The 23412-nt window shown below is 31.7% G+C and overlaps 1 long non-coding RNA gene across 2 annotated transcripts; it reads right to left on the bottom strand.

The window, feature by feature from the left end:
- Positions 1-21385: 21385 nt before the first annotated feature.
- On the bottom strand, positions 21386-23206 carry LOC127704633 (uncharacterized). 2 transcript variants are annotated; one of them, XR_007983428.1, is made up of 4 exons: positions 23138-23206; positions 22598-22661; positions 21670-22002; positions 21386-21624 (listed from the first exon to the last, which is right to left on the bottom strand). It is a non-coding gene; the product is annotated as an uncharacterized LOC127704633 (long non-coding RNA). The 2 variants fall into 2 exon arrangements; XR_007983427.1 differs by having other exon boundaries at positions 21386-22002.
- Between the last annotated feature and the right edge of the window lie 206 nt (positions 23207-23412).

The following is a 23412-nucleotide window of genomic DNA, read 5'->3' as shown; positions in this document are numbered from 1 at the left end:
AAATGTCATACTTGCATTCACTATATATGTTTAAAAACTTAATTCTTGGCCTACCACAAACAAATATTAAATTAGAAATATCTTTCTGGTCACAATTTGAGTGCCCTTTGAATTAAATCTTTTCTTCTCTCTGTTTTTTTTTTTTACTATACATTAACTTTAAAGACGACTTTCCATTTTTAGAAATTATTCCTTAACCTTCCTTATTGCCTAATCATCAACAAAAATAAATTATGATATATGTGTCCTGTCAGAAGGCTTTCTTTAAACAACAAAAATATTTGATGGCGGTTTGATTAATTACTTTTGTTCTCCTTTTTCCTTTTCTGACTGCTCTTGATTTGTAGAAACCATATTGATATGGCTGAAATTTTAAACCAGCTTCAGCATATCTTTCAACGCAGATGAGAAATTTGAAAATACAAACATCGGACCAAAAACTATAACTGAAAGCAGGAAACGATATTGTTTAGAGATTTGAGTGCGGAGATATCGGAAATTTTTGTCATGGAAACATGCACTTGAATATTGTGGTCTTTAGGGACGGATGAACCATTGGTGTGCATGAATTTATTCAATTCTCATTTTGATTTAAATCAACGACCTTAAGGCTTCAAAGATTCGGAAAGACTATCAATATCTTCTTTATCATGTGTTGCACATCGTATGACGTAATCTTCGTCAAAATTCATTTTAGGTTCGCCGTGTAACAAAATCCTTCCTTTACTTAACTTTTCAAAATACAATCGGCATTTCCATGGGCGCCAACTATGCTTCTCTTCTTGCCGACTTGTCTCTTTATTCATAAGAAGCTGACTTCAGGATCTTCTGATGAAGAAAGAAAAGAAGTTAGCATTATCCGTTAACTTCACTCTCCGCTATATAGATGATGTTATCTCGCTAAATAATTCAAAGTTTGTTGACTATGTTGAACGCATATTTTGTAGGTTACTTGTACCAGTTCGTCCATAGGCAAAGATGGAAACATTCTATCCGTTCAGAGAATGAAGCAGTTGTGGCTTGACACATCCTTGACAATGTAGTTGCAATTACATGAAGGGGAAGAAGAAATTTCCTAAATATCTAATAAGATGAGGATGATTAGGAAGACAGCAAGTGCACAACTTCAACATGTGTATAATCTGTTTCGTCTTAGGGATCTTTATATTTATTACCCTCTTGCATGCATAGCATATATCTCCCAATTGATACGAAATACCAAGGACTGTTTACTATCATGAATTTTTTGATAGAGGGTTGCTACTCACAAGAAGGCAATTAAACAAAGAGTTCCAAAAGTGAAGTTGAAGTCATTCCTTTGTAAATTTTACGGACGCCATCACGAGTTAGTTGACCGTTATAGTATATCTGTTTCACAGATGACGACGAATATGTTGCAATTGTCGTTACCACAATCCCGTTTTCTTTTTCCCAGATAAGACCTACCGAATTAGACTTATCACTGCGTTTGTGTACTTTCATGAGCAATACGGTGGGTGATACACATGGAGCAGGGTCTGCTTTACCTTCTGGAGCACCTGAGATCACCCCCGGTTTTAGAGAAGTTCGTGTTGCTCATTCGAACAGCGGTATACTACTGTTGCCTTTATTCATTCTTTCGTTTTCTATGCTGTGTTTTGTGTACTGTTGTTTGTCTTTTGGTCTTTTTCTTTTTTGCCATTGCTTTGTGAGCTTATTTTTGACTTTTATGTTTGAATATCCCTTGGTATATTTCGCCTCTCTCTTGATAGGGTATAAAATAGATCAAATTACTTTTTAATACACATAATTAAGACCGAACTAGCTTATTCATTTGAGTTTTTATGTGGTGTTAAACGATCACTAATTGTGTTAGTATTACAACCGTCACGAGTTATATTGAAGGACCTGCAAATTTCTTACGCTTAGTGATGATCAATAATCTTTCCGCGATAGTTTCGCCCTATGATCATTATTCTTTGCATTCTTTACACGCAACCACAAATCATTTTTACGTGCATTGCTTCTAACACATCCACAAATACAAGTACAAAAATCAAAGATTTACATTTAATCAATGCCTTAATATTTCAAATCTAAATCTGTTAAAACTATTGTTTCATCAAAATACTTTCATACTTAGAGTGTGCAAGTATTCTTTAAAACCTTTTGGGCATAATGTGAAACATTATTGTCAAAAGAACATTGGTCTCAAGCTTTTGTATATCAATAGTAGCTTCAAATGCAAGACAAATCATTAAAAATATAAACCCCGCCATATTCTGTATGTGCCTGTTATCATTTCAGTGGTTGGCGTTTTTCGACAAATTTCGAGCGGCTACTAAGCGTGACCTCAAAAGTACAAGTATATAGCTATTATAATTATGGCAAGATTTATGTTAATTCTTGAATATCTGTTCTCCTAATATTTCTTCGAATTATTAATGATTCGTGCATTTTTTGTATACGCTGCCACAAATAAAAAAAACACAAAAACGATAGATTTGCAAGAAATCAATATTTTTAATCTAAATCTGTTGTCATCATTCTGTTGACCATTGTGGCATCAAAATACTGTCTAAGGAGGGGGTGTCAGAATTCTGCAAAACCTGTTGTCCGTAATGTGATTTATTATTTTAAAAGAAATATTGGTCACAAGCTTTTTCTTATTTCAATAGTGAGCAAATATATTAAAGCATAAACCCCGCCACATTCTGTATGCGGCTGTCGAAAGTTAGGAGCCTAAAAGTCATTATTATACTTCACGTAAAAATGCAATATTTTGATTGGCTTACACGAGGGTGTTAATTTACTCTATTCTATGGTAAATACTCTATTACCCTTCACGGAGACGTTTGATCAAGTGTGCGCTTTATTAAATACGACTCTATCCTATGGCAAATACTATATTACCCTTCACGGAGACGCTTGTTCAAGTGTGCGCTTTATTAAATACGGATGGCTGTTATGTACAGGACGTCATAGTTTATTACTTTGAATTTGAAATTTAATCGACAGTAATAACAGAACATTCATTATAATAAATTATATAACACATATATGAGAGGGTGATAGAGCAGATTGTTACCCGTCGAAAAGACATTGTCAACCTTGGCTTCGCCTCAGTTGACAATGTTTTCTCGGGGTAACAATCTGCTCCAGTGTTCTCCCTAGGCTTTTTTTAAGGCGCAAAATTCAAGGACGCGTAACTCTTTTTTTAGAGTGAACGTTTGTGATCTGAAGCAATAAGTCATAAATCATGACATGCAATATTAATATGAATTATAATGCTTTGTGTTATGTGTTTAATAATGCAGAGTATTAATGAATTACAAGAATATATATATATGAAATAAATTGATTTTAAACACAAAAGTTATTTATATTCAGTCAATTAAAGAAGTCAAAATATAAATATTCATCTCTACTCTCTGCTCCTTCTAGGGATATTGTTTCAAGATAAGTGTTATTTTGTTGGGCAGTCTGTTCCTCAACTTTGTCTTTATCCTCTTCAGGGTTAAAAATTAAACCCCCACTCACAATAACTTTTGCTTATACCCCCTTTAACATCTCTTAGCCATGAAAACTCAGTCAGCCACTTGTCATTGAAACCAGAAACATGGTGCTTGCTTTTATCAATTGCTAAAACTTGAGCTTGGTTGGGATTAGGAGAAGCAATGAAATCTGCTTATACTGACAGTGTAGACTGAGGTGTATTCCCCTTTTCATTAGAAGTCATTGGTCTGAAAAAACTTCTACTTCCATCATCTACCTTTTGGTTGTAATTCACCCCTTTGTTATTTGCAGAGAACATGTTCATTCAGAATTAATAAAATCGAATATGGTTAAGATATTTGGTATACAACTTTTTAAAACAATTTTTTTTTATAAATGAACAGCTGACCAGTTTCCGTAATTTCACATTACGCTTCTGTGCGTATTATTGTTTAATCCTATCTTTGGCAGATATATATAAACGAAACTTTACAAATTCGTTAAAGTTAAAACCATTGAAATTATTTACCAGTGACATTATACAGAAGCTGCGGCGATTCTGTACCCGTGTTGATGGTCACATATTTCCCGACGCACGGATTCACGATCGATGTTCAATGATCATTTTATTTCTAAAAATATGACAGTTTCAGACGAATTTACCTTGCAAGCAACATTTTTTCACTTTCTATTAAAGTAAATCACTCCTCGTTATCTTTAATCAAACTTTATTTTAATTTTTTCAACTACTAATACTTTCATTCATAGTTTTCATCGTAAATATCTTTAGCAATGTGTATTCAAATTTATCATGTGTATTCAACACGTTCATTGGTCGTGTTAAAATAGATTCTTCTTCTCGACCAATGAAAAAATTTGTTATATAAATGGTCAATTAACATCATTGGGCCACAAACTTGGAAAAACACTTTCTCAAAGAAACAAGATATTGTACAGCTTGTAATCGACTGTAGCCACTTCTGTGCATTATTCAAGAAGGAGGACATTATCAATATCCATAATCTTTCGGCAAGTCTATGTTATAAACTTAATACACATAGAATCTGACTTTTAAAGTAATAACTCAGATATATAGGATACAAGGAGATGATCATAAACTGACATTGTATATAATGTGGCTACTGAACAGTGCTTTGCCAAATTTTTGTATGTATGTATATAGATAGATAAACAGGGAGAGACAGGGTATTCTTCCCGCTTAACTTATACTGTATAAAGTATCCTTTCAGATTTTAAGTTTATTCCCGCTTAACTTTTACTGTATAAAAGTATCCTCTTAGATTTTAAATTTATTCGTATATATAAATTTTAAAATTAATTTCCCCTATTTATACTGTTTAAAAGTGTCCTTTTAGATTTTAAATTTATTAGTATAAATAAATTTTAAAATTGTGTGACACATTTCAATACACATACACAGCTGTATGTGGTGTTCCATGAATGGAAGGATATCCATGCAATAGAAGAAGAAGAAGAAGAAGATCACACACAAGATGCGTAAATACAATGTATTTGCGATCTTTTTCTTCAATTTCTGCACTGAAGTTTCTAAAATTTTTAATTTTCTTCAAAAAATTTCTATCTTCTTGATGATCATTTACGCTATTACCTGATAACATAGTCTGATAAGGCTGAGATAAGCGTGGCTCAGGTAAAACTAATTATCAGTTATTGCGTAACACTGACCGACCCATCAGCAGTGATCAGTAACTTGACAATTTTAACCAACATTTATAATGAAAATGTGAAAATTAAGATGCTGCGGGATCTACAAAAATATTATGAAGGCGCTGCGGCACCGCAGCGTCATATCGGCCTGGGGAGAACACTGCTGCTCTATTACCCTCTCAGCTATGTGTTATTTATAAAATGGTTGTCATCTGAACTTTAAGTCCTCAATTCTCTGCAACTTCGTATTTAATTTGGCCATTTTGTAGATTTTTTGTTTCGAGCGTGACTGATGACTATTTTGTTGACGAAACACACGACTGACGTACAAAATTTTTAGCCCGATATCTATGATAAGTTTATTGTTTCTGTATATAATTTTTGTTTTTCGTTTTTTACGTTTATCAGGCCGTTTTCTCATTTTAATTGTTTAACGTTTGCGATTCCCTGACTTTTTAAACTTTGCTATGCTTTAAGGGTTTTGATTATTGATAAGACCGTACGTTGACCTATAATTGGTAACCTTAGCTGTATTTGGCAAAATATTTTGGTATTTTTGGTCTGCAATTCTCTTTAACTTCATACTATATTTGGCCATTGATATATTTTTTTATTCGAGAGTCACTGATGTGTCTTTTGTAGATGTAACTCGCGTCTTGCGTACAAATTTACAATCCTCGAATTTTTTATGAGGTTTTTATACGCAACTTAGACTGTGCAAGAGACTTGTCTAATTTGCAAATTTACTACATCTTTTTATTTTTCATATAATCAAATTCTAATAAACTGATAGTAATATACAATCTTGCAAATACTTTATCTTTACAAATTTGCTAATCATTCTGTCTTCATAGTGTCACGCTGACCATTTTCTATAATTAAGCGTTTGTTTTTAAAAATGTTTAAGGAAAATTTTCCACTATTAGGTTAAATGATCAATGAATTTTTATTGCAACGTGACATTTAAATAAATCAACTACTAGAATTACATTTTCCAGTTTTAATGATATTTAGAGAAAAAAAATTATGTTAACATCTTCTTAACAAAACATTTTATTGATTTATAATTCAATTTAAGTAATCTACTATTCGTAAATGCTTTAAAACTTTAAGTAGTGACTATTGTATATTAATATGCTATACTTTTAGCAATTGTGTTCAAAAAACAAATCGAAAATACAAACAAAACAACTAAACACCGATGACGGAAACAATATCCGGACGCCTTTTTTTTCGTTTTCCTCCCAAAATAACTGAAACGGAATCATCATAAGCTAGGGGGATAAATGCGACTATACATGGTACCTATAGGACGCAGATAGGACACAGAGACATGATGATTAATTTATTGTGAAAGGAAGAGAAGCAACACACAAAATGAGGTCTTCTCATTTGATAGTATAGATACAGCTTTGTTGTACAATATTTTATTTGACAAAGTATAATCCTACTGTGTAACGGAGAGCACTTTTAAAATAAGACTTTCTTCTCATACGTTAGCAGTTTGAAACTGGACGCTACAAAAGTATCTAGTTGTCACGTCATATATGTATAATTTGCAGTCAGTGTATTGAAGACGAATTCCATGTTATCTTAGTTTGTTCGACATAAAAGGAACTTAGAGTAAAATATTCATCAAAAAATATTACTGATCTAGGCCAAGTGTGTCTAAATTAATTAAATTTTTGAGTATAAATAACATCAAGCAGTTAATAAACTTAGGAAAATGCATTACACTGCATTTAAAAGCAGAGACAACATTATAATATGAACATTCTATATATGTTTACTTGTTCACTTTGACATTTTATATTGACACCAATGAAACGTCACGTTCAACGTAATAAAGAATTTGAATTTGAATTTGACTTAAAATATGATGAACGATCATTTTGATATTTCAAAATCCTTATTAGAAACACTGCTTATGTTACTTCAGACTAAATATATTTTTAGGTCAGCGATCTGTTCTTTGTTAAAGTATGTTAACCTGCAAACGCTGCATTTACTCATTTTACAACTGAATATTCCTTCAAAACGAAATATCTTTCTGAACTATAATAACAATGTGTTATTACAGTAGTTATATAGAATTTAATTTGTTTATTAAAGGTATTTTGCAATCTGTACCTTTGTCAATATGGTCCAAACCCGGCATTCTCCTTTCGCGAAAACGATTGAAATAAAACTATGGATATCCTTTTTTTTATCAAAGGATAAAAGGACCAAAGGATTAACAAACGGTACAAAATAAAGCGATAGTTAAAAGACATAAACCACGATAAAACACAAAAAAGAGAGTTACTAGAGGGTTGTTGCCTACATTGAAAACAAATGATTCTTAAAAAAATTATCCATAGATACCAGGATTAAAAATGTATACACTAGAAGTGAGTTTCGTCAAAAGACTCATAAGTGACGCTCAAATCAAAAAAGTTTTAAAAAAAAGGCCAAATAAAGTACGACGTTTAAGAGCATTAAGGACCTAAAATTCCGAAAGGTTTTGCAAAATACAGCTAACGTAATATATGCCTGGGGTAGAAGTTGAAGTCATCTCTTAAAACATTTTGCGGACGCCATTGCGTGTTGGTTGACTATCTGTTTCACTGATAAAGGCGGATATGTTCCATTGTCGTAACCACAATCCCTTCCTCTATCTCTCTAAAGTTGCTTCACCGAATTAGACTTAATACCGAGTTTATACTTACATGAGCAACACGACGGGTGCCATATTTTCTTACCAGTCCTGAGCTAACAAGATCAACCTCCGTTTTGTTGAAGATTGTGTTTCCCAGTCACAATTCGGCACTTTCAAATATTACAAAGGAGGGATAGGATACTACCAAAAAAACGAATTTGACCATTGGGTGAGGAAATCGTCATGTTGGTCATATAACCTAGTTTGAAGCCGCTCATCATTCAATGTCATAAATAAATAAGCAATTCTAGTCATACTAAGTGAAGTGATTATATGTTTATTTTTTTTTTCACATATCTTGTTTATGTTTTTAGTGAAGAATTTGTCCTTGTAAAACATTTTATTATTTTGCCACTCAAGAATAATATTTCTTCTAATTCATATTTTTTAATTGCTGGTCAGTATCAATGACTATGTGTTTTTTATTTTATAGAAGAATTCAAAAAGATTTTTTATCAAATAATAACCCCGTCTAAAAGAGGCAAAAGATACTAAAGTGATATTCAATCTGATAAGTCGAAAACACACTGACTATTCCAGGTCAAAAACGACTAAAGGACAAACAACAATATACTAAACACAACATAGAAAACTTGAGATTGAGCAACACGAACCCCACCAAAAACCGAGGTAATCTCAGGTGCTCCAGAACAGTAAGCTGATCCTGCCTCACATGTGACACCCGTCGTGGATCTTATTAAAGTACAAAAGCAGTAATAAGTCTAATTTGGTAGGTCTCTTCCGAGAAAAGAAGGTAGTTTTTGGCTTCGTCAATTGGAACATATCCGTCAAACAGATTTTCTATACTTATCAACCAACTTGTGATGGCGATGGAGGTATTTTCGAAGGGATGATTTTAACTTTATTGCCTGCAAATCCTTTTAACTTTACCTTTTTGAAAGCTGGTTTAATACCATCTTCTTTGCAGCAACCCTCTATCAAGGAAATAATGATGGGAAATGAAAGCTCTGGAATATCGTATCAACTTGAAGATATTCACTCCATTAGCAGGCGCTTCTGGAATGTTGCTACATAGGAAAGGAAATTTAAGAATTGGGAAGCTGAAATCATCCCTTGTGTCGTTACTTTTTGTTCTTAACCGACCCTTACTGTCAATATTTAGGTAAGAAAAGATATGAGGCATATTTAGCTGTATCTGTTTCCTTTACTTCTAGATCAATTGGATAGATATGTTCTACATACTCACCATATTTTGAAATATTAATTCAGATGCCATCAACTGTATAGCGGTTCGTGATGATAACTGATAATGCTAACTTTTTTCAATTTGTATAAGAAGCTCCTGCATGAATTCAGACTCATGCTAATGAAGGAAATAGTCGGTATGATCAGGAGCACAGTTAGTTCTCATGGGAATGCCAATCGTTTGTTGTAGTCAATTGTGTGAAAGAAATACAATTTCATATGCTTCAGTCGTTTTAAATATAACTGATTTCTTTAATTCATTTAAGAAAATTCTATTTTAGTGTAATAAGGATTTTATAATGGGTGTTACATTATCCAGATTCTGTTATTTATAGTTAGTTGTGCACTTTGCCAAAATTAGAAGCATCTAATTTCTTCATTGTTATTATAGTGATAAAATTAAAACATAATGTTGAGTGCTGTGCCCCAATTTTTGACATTTCTACCTATAATGTTTGTTTCTTTTGCTCGCATATTGTTGTCAATATAATGGAATTCTATGCGACTGTTATACAAGTGAGAGAATTAGCTAGCTATGATACCAGGTTTAATTCTCTATTTTCTACATAAGGAAATGTCTGTACCAAGTCAGGAATATGACAATTGTTTTCCATTCGTTCGATGTGTTTGAGCTTTTGATTTTGCCATTTGATAAGGGACTTTCTGTTTTGCTTTTTTCTTTGAGTTCGGTAGTATTGTTATTTTACTATTATCTATAAATTAAAAAAATCAAATGAAACTATATTATAATATATGTTTTATTAGTGTATCAAAACAAAATAAATTATACCAATACATGGATGAATATAAAATAAATATTGCACTATTTATTGTGACCTCGGTTGTCTTAGTTTAGGCGTAGGTTTTGGCAAGAACGCATACAGAACATCCATCTCTTATGACACATTCTTCGTTGAAGTTGCAGCCCCGTGATATGCACATATTTTGACAGCCTTTTGGAAATATTGAATCAACTGGCGAGATACGTCTAACAAGAGTACCTGACCGAATAGAATCTACGGGCGAGATACGTCTTACTAGACTACTAGACCGAATAGAATCTACTGGTGAGATACGTCTATCTAGACTACCTGACCGAATAGGATCTACTAAAGCACCTGTGAAGGTCCTGTCTAAGGAATCTCCAGGAAATGAATCAACACTACGCTGGCAAAGACGTCTGCAATTTTGTCCACCCTGTAGCATACATCTCTCAACGCATCCAGATGTAATAATGTCTGATCTAACTACTGTATTTGATAAAATTACTCTTTCAGGTCTGCACAAACGATTACATCCAACTGTTTGACAATGGTATCCTGTTTGGCAATCTAAACGACTCGAGCATTCAATTTCACAAGCTTTCTTGACTGGATACACTGTAATAATGAAAGATATTAGAAAGATTGAAATATGAAAATCGTTAGTAACTGAGATTGGACTTAATTGGGTTTCTTTACCCACAGTGTTTATTACAATTTTTATTGTCGCTTTTATAATTCTATAAAGTAAAGGTCATTTTAAGGTTTCAGCGTTCCGGGTGAGGATTAAATATGTCTTATTGTCGTAGTAATTTGTTTTTGGAAAAAATACCGTAACTTTCATATCATTAACAATAAACATACTTGATTTTGTGGAATTTTTGTTCTATTACCTTTTTCCAAATCGAAAAAGTCATGTTTGTATTGCCTGCTACAATTCTTATTCTTTAAATTATTTCAAATTACTTTGTCTTTCCAATGTTTTCCTTATGAGTGGAGATATACGTAAAACAGTCTTCCAAGAATTGTAACGACGTAACACTATTTGTCTGTTCATTTGAGATGTTCTTCATGTTCTTAGAATATTTGGTCTGTTATAATTAGAATATTGGTTCTGTAGTTTTTTGAAATCATCATTTAAACGATAAATCGAAGATTGGAAATATAATACAATAAGATACATACCAGCAAAAGCACATGCTATCAATCCAAAGAAAATGATAACAGCTTTCCCTTCCATTATATATACCTGGAATGGATATTAAAACAAATGCAACTAAATTTAAATTGTTTCAAAATTCTACTTATTATGCTTTTTCTACCAATACATGCTATGCATTTAACGAGAGCTGCATACTTAACAGCATAAATCGCCGTAAAATCAATGCTAGTCATGAATGCAGTTTATTATAATATAAAAAGATCAACTTAACAATTCTTGTTGTACCTTTTGAATCTTCCGACCCTTTTTCTTTACCCTGTTTTGAGATCATTTGACGTTCACAGAAATAATTCAAGCTAAAATCATTATTGCATTTTAACTTATATATCTGATACTAAGAATCCATTTCTTTTACGAGATAGATGTTGTCGTTTTTTAAACACGAACGTTTATTGCATATATTAATAAAACTATCTATGATATTCTAATGAATTAAATTCAGTATTAACATAGAACTTACCTTGAATGTATTTGTTATTTAACGGTGTACAGAAATGTTTTGTGAAGTCTTTAATTTATTTCTGTCTTATATACACTCTATATGAGGAAATAAACTGTACTAGAGGAAATACATGGTTCAGTGCAGGTGTGACGTAAGTTTTGCAATAATTTTAATTATGAACATCAATCAAGTTCTAAATGCCAAACTTGCATCGAGTAAATTGGTTTAAAAACTTTAATATCAGTCTCCTTTATTGCCTCACCATTAACAAAAATAAATTAAAAACATATTTTCCTGATCAGAAATGTTTGTTTAAACAACAAAAATATTTGAGTGCTGTTTGAATAATTTCTTACATTCACGTTTTTTGCTACTGACATATTCATTTCATTTGAAAAAAAAAACTATAATGATATATTAAATATTAGGCTATGCATTTCATGAAACGCTAAATAGGTCATAATACGTCATTCAATTCAGATCATAAAGTTTAGCGATATAAACATTGAACCAAATTTGTAATTGAAATCAGGAAACAATATTATTTGAATATATGATAAATTATCTTGAAAATACATATTGTTGATCTTAGACTTTGAGGTGTAGCGGATAGCACACTCAATTTTAAAACTTTTTTAAAATTTCAAACAATAATAATAGTGTAAGTAAAGCAAAAAAGAGCAATGAAAATTATTTTTCCAAACTTTAGAAAGATCTGTGACTTTTATTATATAAAAAGAAAATACAGTGCAAATTCATTCTCAGATGATCGCGGTCCTAGAAATTCAGTTAATCTTTTTGTTGAATAGAATGAAATTTAAAGCGGCTAGTTGGTCAATTCTAAAAAAGAACAACTATATAACTGTTACAATAATTTTAATCTTTTTGTAATTTCTTTTCATCTGTTTCTATGGGCTTTAAAGGTTTCATGTAGGTGCATATATTAGATTTTTTTAGCATCGTACATGCGTAGTTGTACTTAAAATCTTGTATGGCGCTTCAAATTATTTGTAAACTGTTAAATCAAAGAAGAATTGTCACAAAACAGGTGTTTAAGGTAGGTGCACAAATAAGTGGATCGGTTTTAAGCAAACTATAAATTTCGCCTAAAAAAATCCACAAAAAAGATTAAAGATTGGTCTGTTCAATGCATATTTATTTGCATCTCTGTCCCCGGTAACAGACTTTTGTGAAAATAAATCATGAAGTTGAGCAACAATCTCATCGAAAAGAGAAAATCGGGTACATCTTCTTATGTTCAGGCGTGTTTGGGTTGACTGTTTTGTCCTGTAAACGTTTAAAGCCAAAATATTTGATGCATCATCTCGCGTCAGATTCCATTATTTTTACATATTTAGGCTACATGTTGATATAATACCATTCACAGTACAAAAAAATGAAATATATTGGTCAAGTAAAATACCTTTCTAATGACGTCATAACAAAAGAGTAGGTGTGTTTGAATAACAAATCTATTCTGAAAGCACTTGACGACAAACTTTACTTTGCGGATTTTCTTGTGCATAACTGAAAAAAAAAAGTTTTAGGGTAATTAGTCTTCAACCTCTGAATGTTTTAATCTGCCCTTCCACGAAATATTTTATTGGAATGATTTACTGATTTTTAACTTTTTAAAGTTTGGAGTTGAAAAAAAGCATAAAGACATAATAAATGATTCTAAATAGCAATTATATACTTGTGCAAAATACAAATGTAATGTACGGATCGTAATGATGCTATGTAGATACATTTATCTATTTGCCTGTTGTGTGCTGGGTTCTTGGGACAACCATTTATTCTGTAATAAACATGAACAAAATTTTGTTTCAATTGAACATTGCTTTGAAAAAAATCAATAAAAACTACTTTTTATATTTTACTAATGAAACGTAGAATAAAAAAGCCTACCTAAAATAAATTATGAGTGTTGCCTAACTTGTAGTAACAAATAAATATTGTTGATTTGGTTTCTACAAGTCTGTATATATTCATTACATGTACATGTATATATAAAACAATATTGACAGATATGATGATTTCGGTTTAATATGACAGACAGTACCATATATTCTTTACATTTGAAAAGGATTTGTGGGATAAATGTATTTGAAATATTTTTTTTAATTAGATGTATAAAGGCTGATTACAGGAAACCAATATTATATGGATCTGTTAACCCCTAAGGCAACAACTGCCCCATTTAAAATACCAAAACATCCACTGATACTTAACTAACTGATGCTAAACTGTTACCAAATGTGGAACAAAAAAGTTAAAAAAAGAAAGTTTAGAAAGTTTCCGACATGAATACCACTTTCAATACATTAAATATTCCCTCCGTCATAATACAATGTATATGTACTTTTAAAAATTAACTACCAACAAAAAATTTGAATAGAATTAATGAGGCAATCAGCAATGTAAGTTATCAAATGAATAACAATTTCCATTACATTCATTTATATAAGTGTCAATGGGTGTAATAATAGTTGCTCAATTATAACTTGTTGTTGGATAGTGGTCTCATTGACGTCAACCCACCCTCTTTTTTTTATTCAAATTCAAACTGCAGCTGTTCAGAACCTGTGTATGTATACAGAACAGTCACTTGCTAATACTCTTTCTATATATCTAAATCTTTTAAAACTATTGTTTCGTCAAAATAATTTCATACTGGGAGCGACCGATTTTCTTCAAAGCCTTTTGGGCATAGTATGAAACATTATTGTCAAAGAAACATTGGTCACAAGCTTTTTTGTATCAAAAGTATCTTCTAATGCGATAAATTCATTAAAAAAATAAACCCCGCCATATTCTTATATGCCTGATCAAGGCCAGGAGCCTGTTATCAATTCAGTGGTTGGCGTTTTTCGACAAATTTCGAGCGGCTACTTAGCGTGACTATATAGCTATTACCATATATATATTATTGCGAGATATGTATAAATCCTTGAACAGATATCATCTTTTCCCCTAATATTATTTCTTATTATCACTAGTTCGTGCATTTTTGTACACGCAGCCAGAAAAAAGAAACCACAAAAATAATACATTTGAAAGAAACCATTATTTCAAATCTAAATCTGTTGACCATTGTGGCATCACAATACCATATAAGGGGAGTGTGCCAGAATTCTGCACAATCCGTAATGTGAAACATTATTGTCAAAGAAACACTGGCCTCATGCTTTTCTTATATCAATAATGAGACAATGAATTAAAGCATAAAGCCCGTCACATTCTTATGTGCCTGTCAAAAGCCAGGAGCATAGAAGTCAATGGTTGTCGAATGAATTGTAAGTCCTCAATTCTCTGCATTTTCGTTTTTTATTTCGAATAACGAAACGCTCGTCTAACGTACAAAGATTTAAACCATGTATCTATGATGAGTTTATCATTTTCATTTTTTACTTTTATGAAGCCGCTTTCTCGTTTAAATTGTTTAACGTTTTCCATTACCTGGCGTTTTATAATTTGCTATGGGTTAAGGGTTTTGATATTGTTAAGGCCGTACGATGACCAATAGTTAACCTTAGCTGTATTTGGCAAAACCTTTGGAATTTTTGGTCGGAATTCTAGATCTCTTTAAATTCATACTATATCTGGCCATTTATTTTGTTATTTATTCTAGCGTCACTGTTGAGTCTTTTGTAGATGTAACGCGCGTCTTGCGTACAAAATTGCAATCACCGTATTTTTGATGAGATTTGTATACGCAATTTGATCTCTGGTAAAGAATTATCTAATTTGCAATTATTCCACATCTTTTTATTTTCAAAGGATCAAATTCTAATAAACAAAATGTAATATACAATCTTCCAAAGCTAACAATGAGTGTCACGCAGACCCTTTTTCCTATAATTTTATGTTTGGTATTTAAAAATGTTTTAAGGAAGATTTTCCACTATTAAGGTTAAATGGTGAATTGATTTTTGTATTGAAACTAAATAGTTTTGTAAAATAGGACTTTCTTCTCATACGTTATCAGTTGGTTAACTGGACGCTTCAAAAGTATCGAGATATCACGTCAGTGTATTGAAGACAAATTCCATGTTACCGTAGTGTGTTCGAAATATAAGGAACTTAGAATCAAATTTATCAAAAAGTAAAATGAAAAAATACCGCACTCCAATGAAAATTCACAACGAAAATTCCTTTATCAAATGGCAAAATCAAAAGCTCAAACATATCAAACGAATGATAAACACCCGTCCTATTCCTGACTTGGTACAGACATTTCCTTATGTAGAACATTGTGTATAACACCTGGTTTTGTAGCTATCTAAAGCTCTCATTTGTAGTACAGTCATATAGAAATCCTTTTATATCGACAACAATGTGTGAGCAAAAAAAACAGGCAAAATAGGTAAAAATGTCAAAAAGTGGAGAACAGCAGTCATCAAAGGACTATTAAGAAATATTTCTGGTCTAGGCCTAGTGTGTTTAAATTTATTGAACTTTTCAGTATAAAGAACATTAAGCAGCTCATTTATTGACAGTATTACTGCATTACAGATCAGAGACAACTTTATTACATGTCTGTTTACTTGTTCACTTTGAAATTTTATAGTGAAAGCGATGAAATGTTACGTTCAGGGTACTGAAGAATTTGAATTTGACTTAAAATATAATGAAAGATCATTTTGATATTTCAAATTCCTTATAAGAAACACTACTTATGTTACTTCAGACTCTGTAAATGTATTTTTGGGACAGCGATATGTTCTTTGTTAAAGTATGTTAAACTTCAAAAGCTGCATTTACCCTAGTTTTACAACTGTATATTCCTTCGAAACGAAATATCTATCTGAACAAAAATAGTAATGTGTTATTACAGTAATTCCATAGTATTATATTTGTATATTGAAGTAATTTTTCAATTTGTTCTTTGGTCGAAACCCGGCATCCTCCTTTCACGATAACAATTGAAATCATATTATTAATCCTGTCCCCTTTTTCCCGAATGTGAACTACCGAATTAGACGTATCACCGAGTTTGTACTAACATGAGTAACACGACGGGTGAACATGATCTTCCTATTCTTCCTAGCTACCAAGATCAATTCCGGTTTTTGGTGAAGTTTGTGTTTCTCGGTCTTTAGTTTTCTATGTGGTGTTGTGTAAACTGCTGTTTTTCTTTTGGTCTGTTTTCGTTGGTTTATTTTTACTGCCTTGTCATCGTCTGATGCGTTTAATAATTGCTTTCGTATTTTTTGCCTGCTTTTTGTTGCCAATTTTGTTTGCTGTGGAAAGATTGGTAAATTTAGTGCTTAATTTAGCATTTGTAAAAATTGTTTCAAACATTGATATAGTTGAATAACTCGTAACATTTAGCTATTGGGCTATTTTTACTATCATATAAGATTGTAACTTCTAATTGAATAGCTTTAAAGTAAAATGAATTACCGAGCATGGCAATGACAGTCGTATGATATTTTTTGACAATTTATTACAGAACTTTTAAACATCTTTCAGGGAATTTTTCATGTTTGATGAGAGTATCAGTTTTTTAAGTAAACATAATTTTGATGAATGATACACATTAAATGATTTAAATGAGATACATACACATGTTTGATAATTAAATATAAGTATAATCAAACTTGCTATTTTTTATTCTTCATTTTTTTTGTGTTTGCTTTTACATTTTTTGTGTGTATATAGCTTACACAAGATTAAATTTTTTATTCATTATCGCAGCAAAAATAACATAGATAAATATTTCAAAAAAACATTAAAAAAACTAAATTACTTTTTTTATCCCTTTTCACTTATCCTTTTGTATTTAAAATGCGAAAAAAAGTTGCACAAACAAAAAAAAATAAGTAATCCTACATTACGTTATCTGCGTTAAGTCTGTAGCAAAAGTTTAAAAGATATCAATGATATATTCAAACATTTAAATAGACGATTTCTAAAAGAAGGACAAAATTAGTATCTAGGAAAACATTATGATTTTTTTTCCAATTTTCCCGGTGTTAAATGATTAATGGCCTTAATGCTTTATAAAATGGAAGATGCAGAAACTTGATATCATTAGCAATCCTCGCCAGTTTAACACTGATTGGTGTTCATGTACTAAATATATAGTTATGCCATTATTGACCGAATGTCTATGTTGCCACGAATTTACTGTCTTCGATGTTAAGATTAAATTGGGTGACTGTATCAGTTACAATATCGATTTTAGAACAGTTTGTCTGAACCCGGTTGTTCTCGAAACAAGCTTCATTAGTTTTTGGAGGTACAAACGCCATAGAGGTAGAGCTCCAGACGTACTAACTCAAAGGTAAAACATGACTTATCGTCAGTTTGTTTGTTGGGTCAGGAAAGGTCAACCACTTGGCAAGAGAAACAGAGTAACTATACCAGCTTGTGTTGTAAACAGTATTAGGAAAGAATTTCCGTCACAAGATGGTGTTTCCAAGGCTTCAAAGATTGTGAAAGTGACACGTCAGACTCTGAATAGTTGTAAAATGGACATCTATTCAATTTGATTTGATATCCGAATTTTTATCAAACTGTTTTATGCTAAATATATACTGTGCTATATTTATAAATATGTCTCTTTCAATCCTTCATGTTTATATTAGTTGCATTATTATACTTTTGCTTTTGCTCACTGTTGAAAGCCATATATGCCTTATATAGCTGTTTAAATCCACTTCATTTGGGTAGCTGTCTCATTGGCAAACCTACCAAAACTCCTTATTTTATTCAAATGACTTATCTTTTTTTGCGGAAGTTTGGTATTCTAAAGTACAAACTTATTAATGGGTGTCTTGCAATATCGATGTGATATTTTTTTTCCAGGTCTCTCATCTCTTTCGACGAGTATTTTGCACGGTATATTCTGCATTTGTATAGTCCGAAGTTTACTAAGTGATATTCATATTTCACATGTTAAATGAATGAACAAATATGGAAAAAAAAGGGCATTCATTTTGAAATATAACACTGTTTATCTAGAGTGAAAATGAAGTCACAGCTTAATTTGACTTCCGAAAATCGGGAAAAGGAAAGGGGGCAATTCAACATTTTTGTGGATGGATCAGCAGCTGTGACATTGAACTGTTTCATATATTTTGAATAACACAAATGCATTCCGAATATTTTACAGAAAATCACAAGACAAAAAGTCAAAGACCTTAATAAATGAAAATTGTTTCCGTTACCATATGTGAAGGTATAAACGGAATGTACTGATTAGAATTAACGGGGCCTAAAATTATAGAAAACGGAAGACTATGTGCTGAAATATAAATACTTGTTAAATTGAAAATAAATAACATGGGGATAAGGCCTATACCTATTCTTAACAACTCCTAAATTTTGGCTTATACTATACATATTCTAAACAACTCTTAAATTTTGTTCCCTTAAGTCTCTGAGCCCCACGTGTTACAAGTCATGGAAATTTCGGGTCCGACCCAGAACTTCATATGTATTTCTATTTCCGAATTGTCCTAGCTTTTATTTTGTACAACCTGAACAATAATCTGGAAGTCATTCTGTTATTGAGGTTGGCGGATATTTTTATTTACGTTTCAAAAAAATAAGCTAAAAGTTCAGTTTGCACTGCAAATTTGGCACCGCGGGAAACAACTTGGAATAACATTTTAACCCTTTATACAAATATGTTATATATTACTATCAGAATCGTGACACACAGTTGTACACATGATGTATATATCATGGACAGTTTATTTGGTATGGCATATTTCATAAATTTTACCTGTGCACATCTGGTTCACTCGCGATCATGAACGCGACTCATGAACCTTCTTCATTGTGTATTAAATTAACAAACCTGCCAGGAAGTCGACCGTTAGAATACCCGAATGTGTCACTTTGACACTACCCTGGTAAAAATTAAGCCATGCTGATTACCTTAGACAATTTTTTGAACGTTGGTCAAGTTAGGGGTAAAACCCAAAATAAACTAAAAATATAAGAAAAAAAAAAGCATTTAAAAAAATTATTTTCACAAGATCTCAAATCAACACCTTTTTAAAATCTAAATGAGAGCATAACGAAGTTTATTATTCCTCCAGAATAAGTATCTGCGGACTTTTTTCCTTTATTGAGACTACTATTACATTATAATAGCCTAAGCCCTATATAATACTTGATACTATATCTCAGATCAAAAATGTAAATTTAACGACGAGTTAAAACCGATGTACGATCTTCTGTCATTTACAGTTCTTAAACCTGACTTTGGCATTGTACGCTGACTATTTCTTATATATAAACCCATTGAAATAATTAAGATGTCTTGTAAAGTATTTTTTAAAACATTCTTATCAATCTTAGTAAAGCATTACTTTATTTTATGATATTGTCTGTTTTTCATGCCTCTTATTTTAATAATCGTAGTGGGAATTATTCTATTCCAAAGCACTTGAACATGTTAACAAAAAAAAACTATAAGAATAAAAAAGTGTGGTTTTATTTCTCCACCAGAGACCAAATTACATAGAAGTTGACAACTATAGGTTAGCATTAATTTTAATAGATTTAAAGCACCTGGCCTTCGAGTTCATACTATTTTGCACAACTATTTCTTTAGAACAGAGAACAACAGAACAGCAATAACTATCTCTTAATATAACTGCCAAGAAAAAAGTTATAATTACCATCAAATTTCCTTCGAAACAAGATGTTTCAAAATGGTCCTCACACACAACCTTGTTCTTGGTACATATTGATATTTTATAAAAGTTTAAATGTACAACTGTATATGATGTACACATTATTAACCTACTTAAATCCCAATGGGAGTGACCCTTAGAAAGGCTGAACCTACCTGACAGGTAACAGGTAACTAGTAAGGCTTAAGTTGCAGATCCAAGTCTGGTAGAATTCTTTCTTTTTTACTGAATCCGGGTAGCTATGCAGGCTTTTTTCATTACTTGGTCGGGTAGAACATCCATAAGCTTGACAAGTCATTTTAACACTGATTAACTATTATGACATGTCATGCTAGGTACAAGGAATTTTTGGTCATTAGATATCACGTGATTATTAGTTTCGAAATGCTGTCAAAATAGCGACCTGTCATGAATTGATAGTCTGTTTTAAAAATCTGTAAGAAACTGTAGTTTCCTTTGTTTCAAGTTCGATTGGATAGATGCGTTCTGCATAGTCACCAAACTTTGAATTATTAAGTCAGAGGACATCAACTCTATAGCGTTAAGTGATGTAAAAGGATAGTGCTAGCTTCTCTTAATTTTTCATCAGAAGCTCCTGCATGGATTCAGACTCATGAAAATAAAGGAAATAGTCGGCATGAGGAGAACAGCTGGTTCTCATGGAAATGACGATCTTGTTATGTAGTAAATTGTGTGAAAGAAATACAATTTGATAAGCTTCAGTCTTTTTTTATATACATTGATTTCTGTAATTCATATAAGAAAATTCTATTATAGTTTTTTATGGTTTTATAATGAGTGTTAGGTCATCTAGATTCTGTTATTCATATTTAGTTGTACACTTTGACAAAATTAGAGGCATATGATTTCCTCATTGTTATCATAGTGATTAAGATTACAATACAATGTTGACTGCTGTACATCAATGTTTTGACATTTTTACCTATTCTGTCTGTTTGTTTTGCTTACATATTGTTGTCAATGTAATGAAATTCTTTTCGACTGTAATACACGTGAGAAGTTCGCTAGCTATGAAACCAGGTTTAATCTACCATTTTCTAGATTAGGAAATGTATGTACCAAGTCAGGAATATGACAGTTGTCTTCCAATTGTTTGATGTGTGTGAAACTTTCTGTTTTGAGTTTTCCTTCGAGTTCGGTATTTTTATTATTTTACTTTCCATCTATAAATTCTAAGAACAAAAATTAAATAAAACTCTGTTATAATATATGTTTTATTCGTGTATCAAAACATGATAAAATATACCAATACATGGATAAATACAAAATAAATATTGCACTATTTAATGTGGCCTCGGTTGTCTTATTTTATGCGTATGTCTTGGCAAGAACACATACAGAACATCCATCTCTTGTGACACATTCCTCGTTGAAGTTGCAGCCCCGTGAAATGCACGTATTTTGACAGCCTTTTGACAATATTGAATCAACTGGCGATATACGTCTAACAAGACTACCTGACCGAAAAGAATCTACAGGCGAGATACGTCTAACTAGACTACCTGACCGAATAGAATCTACTGGCGAAATACGTCTAACTAGACTACCTGACCGAATAGGATCTACTAAAGCACCTGTGAAGGTCCTGTCTAAGGAATCTCCAGGAAATGAATCAACACTACGCTGGCAAAGACGTCTACAATCTTGTCCACCTCGCAGCATACATCTCTCAACGCATCCAGATGTAATAATATCTGATCTAACTACTGTATTTGATAAAATTACTCTTTCAGGTCTGCACAAACGATTACATCCTACTGTTTGACAATGGTAACCTGTTTGGCAATCTAGACGACTCGAGCATTCAATTTCACAAGCTTTCTTGACTGGATACACTGTAATAATGAATGGATATTAGAAAGAATGGAATATGTAACTGAGATTGGACTTAATTGGGTTTCTTTACCCACAGTGTTTATTACAAATTTTATTGTGGCTTTGATAATTTCATATAATAAAGGTCATTTTAAGGTTCCAGCGTTCCGGGTGAGGGTTAAAATATTTCTCATTCTCGTAGTAATTTGTTTTTGAAAAGTTTACCGTAAATTTCATTTCGTTAACAATAAACATACTTGATTTTGTGGACTTTTTTTGTTTTATTACCTTTTTCGAAATCGAAAAGTCATGTTTGTATTGCCTGCTACAATTATTTAAATGATTCGATTTACTTTGTCTTTCCAATGTTTTCCTTATGAGTAAAGGTATACTTAAAAAAAGTCTTCAAAGAATTGTAACGACGTAACAAAAGTTGTCTGTTGATTTGAAAGGTTCGTCATGTTCTTAGAATATTTGGTCTGTTATTATTATTAGAATATTGGTTCTGTAGTTTTTAGAATGTTTTTTGCTGAATATTCATTTCTTTGATTAATATTAAATCATCATTTAAACAATAAAGCGAAGATTGGAAATATAATACAATAAGATACATACCAGCAAAAGCACATGCTATAAATCCAAAGAAAATGATAACAGCTTTCCCTTCCATTATATATACCTGGAATGAATATTAAAACAAATGCAACTAAATTTAAATTGTTTCAAAATTCTATTTATAATGATTTTTCTACCAATATATTTGATGCATTAAACGAGAGCTGCATACCTTAACAGCAGAAATCGCCGTAAAATCAATGCAGGTCATAAATGCAATTTAATATATTATTAAAAAGATCAACATGACATCAGAGGATCTGTTAATCCTCGGGTTTTTCCCACTGATAATGAAAATTCTTGTTGTACCTTTAGTACCTTCCGACTTCTTTACCTTGATTTTATATCATTTGATCTTCACAGAAATAGTTCAAGCTTAAATCATAATTGGATTTTAACTTACATATCTGATACTAAGAATCCGTTTCTTTTACGAAATAGGCGTTGTCGTTTTTTAAACTCAAACGTTTATTGCATATATTTTATAAAATTATCTATGATAGTTCAATGATCCAAATCTATTTTAAACATAGGACTTACCTTGAATGTATTTATTATTTAACGGTGTACAGAAATGTTTTGTGAAGTCTTTAATTTATTTCTGTCTTATATACACTCTACATGAGGAAATAACCTGTGTACTAGAGGAAATACATGGTTCAGTGCAGGTGTGACGTAAGTTTTGCAATATTTGTAATTATGAACATCAATCAAGTTCTAAACGTCATACTTGCATCGAGTAAATTGGTTTACAAACTTTAATATCAGTCTCCTTTATTGCCTCACTATTAACAGAAAAAAATTAAAAAAATATT

This window comes from Mytilus californianus, unplaced genomic scaffold (genome assembly GCF_021869535.1).
Source record: "Mytilus californianus isolate M0D057914Y unplaced genomic scaffold, xbMytCali1.0.p SCAF_1, whole genome shotgun sequence".
NCBI classification, from domain to species: domain Eukaryota; kingdom Metazoa; phylum Mollusca; class Bivalvia; order Mytilida; family Mytilidae; genus Mytilus; species Mytilus californianus.
This window is presented reverse-complemented; position numbering and strand designations above follow the sequence as displayed.